Here is a 3,573-nt window from a genome sequence, read left to right as displayed (position 1 = left end):
CGTTATTGTGTCATGATCATAACCAGGTTTAGCCTGTGTTTGTCTCTTGGCCATGGAATTAGGGGGTTAAACAAAGATTGCATTCATTTTGCTGTTAAAATGATGTCATTCCAGTCTCTTCTTGCTAACTAATATCTTTTCTACCTTTTTTCCTTTTTGTTGTTTTCCTTTTTGTTCCTAACCACCTAGCCGCCACCGGCAACTAACAAATGACCTCTGAACTCTGAACTCTTCACCCAATGATGAGCCGCCCGACATACATGATATATATATATATATATATAAAATGTATACAAATGTAGATATGCCATTGCTTATTAAAATACTGAAAGATCACAACTAGATACTTTTACAGGGTGCTGGAGAAGAAATATATATTTTTGGCAATTTTAGCTTTTTATACTTAACTTGCAGTTACAAAATATGAAACATAATACAAAAAAACTATAAAAACATTTGTAGAATAGTACAGCGAAAGGTGGTAAAGAAATATTGCGTGACTTTGGATACTATTGGCCAGGGGGGGAAAAAACAGACCAAAATAGTCAAACCTTGGAATGTTAGAGGAATTGCATGACGTGAGAGGAGAAGAGTACAGTTAGAGAGATAAGTGCCTTAGTTACTGATGGTCGTTTCTTTTTCCGAGTGTTACTTTGTTCAATAATATCCAGCACCAACTAGGATAGCGCAGAGCGAGGGAGGGTTTGTGAAGAGGAAGCACCCCAAGAGTTAAACCACGAGGCTGTTGCAGTGTTGTGCCACTGAATCTATTCTATGCAAAGGAATAGCAGTCATTTGACCAGCTAACAATGTGCCATGATTCGTCTTCCCAAAATTGAGTTGAAGTCTTGTTGTTTTTCCTTTAATCCCCATTTGAACAAAGTGTTTATTTTCTCTTTATTATTCTTATATTATGAGGACAAAATCAGCAATGCTGTCTATGTATTTGGTTACTGTGATTTTTGTCAAGAACTGCCAGTCATGATGTGGAAGTCTGCCAGGTGTTTTAGAAGGGAGATTTCAAATGAATTGGACTTCACCTGAAACCTCCTCTTGTTTCAAGATTTGCAAACTGGAAGCTTTCAATCATATTTGCCAAAACATACTCTTATTTTATGCCAAGGAAGTGTTTTTGCTTTTTGTTTTAAAAGACTGGAAGAAAGAAAGGAAGAGGGAAAACGTATTCCGCTTACTTTGGGAAAGCCTTTTTGGTGTTTCACAAAGGATAGATGTAGCTTTACTGTGCACTGATCTGAAAGAAGCAAGTAATGGGTGGATAGGGAAAATATAGCATTTACTCAAAGTATTACTGAGAGGAAGGTCACTGGGATATTCATGTGCTGCCACATCAGTGCCAAACCCGAACAGTCACAGAAGAGCCAGAGTATCAAATCACACGCTAAAGATCCGATTCGCCCTGAGCAGTTTTCAGTCGTTGAAACAATCGGAGGTGTTCATCACATTGAATAAGATTACATTCAACTTTGTGTCCTGTAACCCTGGCAGTCTCTAATGTAGTCTTGTTCACTTTTGTTACAAAAAAAGGTCAATGTCTTTTTTTTCCTCTTCTCAGTGTTAAATACATGTTTTTTTAAACATATTGAAATAATGAAATGCAATATTAGATAGGAGCAAAGACCGACTACAGAGAAATGGACAGTATTAAACGAATCCCCTCTGCCATGTTACTACGTGCTGTTAATGTTTTGAAGTTGGGTTTAGTCTATCAGGTGTATGGAGAAATCTGTTCTCTTCCGCCTGCCTACTACATGTGTAATAATGTCAATTACAGCCATTGTTACAGGTTTCTAATGTATTTTTCTAACTTCATTTTCTATGTACAAGTCTTTTTTTTTCTGATGAAACCCACTACACCTTTATTTTTTTCATGTCCTCTCTCCTCCTCCGCCCTCCCTCTCAACCCACTCTTTACTCAGATCTGTCTCTCATTGGGAGCGTTGCCTTTTCCTACAGTTATTTTGTTTTCTTGCTGATTCTTTAGCTTGTTTAACTCATTAGCAACTTATTAGTTCTTGTCATAGGTATTTTTACATGCTTGCATTTAGTTTTTATGGTGTATGCTGTTATTTTGTTTCTTATTAACCTCCTTGGCATTTATTTTAATAAACATTCTTAGTAAGAATTTTACTAACTTTGCTGATATTATTTTGTGTTGTGTTCTTTTTTTAACCAGTTTAATGAATTACTACCTTGGTCTGGTTCACGGACTAACACTATTAAATCTGGTGTGTGAACACCCTCACAGTTTCTCACACACACACACTCAAACAGATGCATTTTTCAGAGGTCCATACACATTTACAGTTCACACACACACACACACTTCCACGCAGTCTAACAGGTAAATGTGCACGAGGCAGTCCGTCCTTCACTCCGCTCCTGCACTTTCATCTTTGTCGCTGTAGAAATCTACCCAAGCGTGTGCTGCCATGCCTTGTCTGCCTCACTGTTCACGCAGTTTAATGGTGCTACTGGTGTTTCCTTTTTGTTTTGTTTGGAAAAACCGCTGCTTTCTCTAGAACTGGATGTAATTGGGAGTTAGATCTCTAGAGTCAAAACACAACTTTTTCTGTTACAAAAGCCGATGATTGGAAATATTTAGTCCAATTTGGGATTGTTTTGTCTTTGAATAGGCTCTAAATAGTGCTCTTTCTTTTTAAAGTCCTGGTGAGCCTCAGGAATCGATGCATTTACTGCCACCTTTGATGGTATTTTGTTTTAGCCTGACTCATCAGTGCAAATGAATGTCCATCCTGCCCAAACTTCTCTAGAGCATCTGATTTCAGCTCTGCTCCGTCATTCAGCCATCAGACTTCATATGTAAGGGGTCATGTGGAGTTTTTTGAAGGTCGTTTGACCTGCCGAGGCAGCGGTGAGATGAGGTGTCTGCAAGGGCTGCTGGCTGTTTGCGTTCAGAGCATTTAAGTGAACGAAAGTACTAACAAACTAGTCCGCCCTTGTAGGAACTGCTTGAGTGTTGTTGCTTTGGAGACTAAAGGCAGTGTCCTCACTGTAGAAATATTTAGGATAAGTGAAATTTGTTTTTCTTTTTATTTATTCAATATTTTCTGTGGGGAAATGTTTTGTAAACAACCCAAGCACACTATGTATTCATGTGATTTTTTTGTTGCTGTTGTTGTTGTTGTCCTAATCCTAAATTTTTAACTAATTTGAAATGCATTGCAACTGCACAAATAAAAAGTGTTTGTTTTTTTTGACCACTTTTATCCCACTGAGTGAAGCTTCAGAATGGAAAACATGCATTATATGTTGACTGCCTGAAGTTGTATTCATCTTCATTTTGAAGAGCAATGAACAAAGCCTTAATATTATATTAATAAAGGGAAGGTTTCACAAGCAAAAATGTCCTCAGGGAAGGTTTCCTCACAGGTCACAATCACCAGCATTAAAGTCATTAAATAATTATTTTGATAATTCATTGATTGTTTGTGGTTTGTAAAAGCATTTGGTCCAGTAGTTTCTGTGTGGAGTGCTGTAGCACGTTTCTCAAATAAAAAGCTTAAGAGCAAGAGTGCTTCCTTTTGCTTTTAA

The 3,573-nt window shown here is 37.5% G+C and overlaps 1 long non-coding RNA gene across 1 annotated transcript in view; it reads left to right on the top strand.

The window, feature by feature from the left end:
- Positions 1–262: 262 nt before the first annotated feature.
- The window catches only part of LOC107711668 (uncharacterized), a 7,487-nt gene continuing 4,176 nt past the window's right edge, over positions 263–3,573 (top strand). Inside the window, exon 1 of the long non-coding RNA XR_001636721.1 lies at positions 263–478. This is a non-coding gene — a long non-coding RNA (uncharacterized LOC107711668). The remainder of the gene's footprint in view (positions 479–3,573) is intronic.

Source organism: Sinocyclocheilus rhinocerous, unplaced genomic scaffold (genome assembly GCF_001515625.1).
Source record: "Sinocyclocheilus rhinocerous isolate Xijiao unplaced genomic scaffold, SAMN03320098_v1.1 scaffold2117, whole genome shotgun sequence".
Taxonomy (NCBI): domain Eukaryota; kingdom Metazoa; phylum Chordata; class Actinopteri; order Cypriniformes; family Cyprinidae; genus Sinocyclocheilus; species Sinocyclocheilus rhinocerous.
Note: the sequence above shows the minus strand (reverse complement) of the source record. Positions and strands in the feature narration are given on the sequence as shown.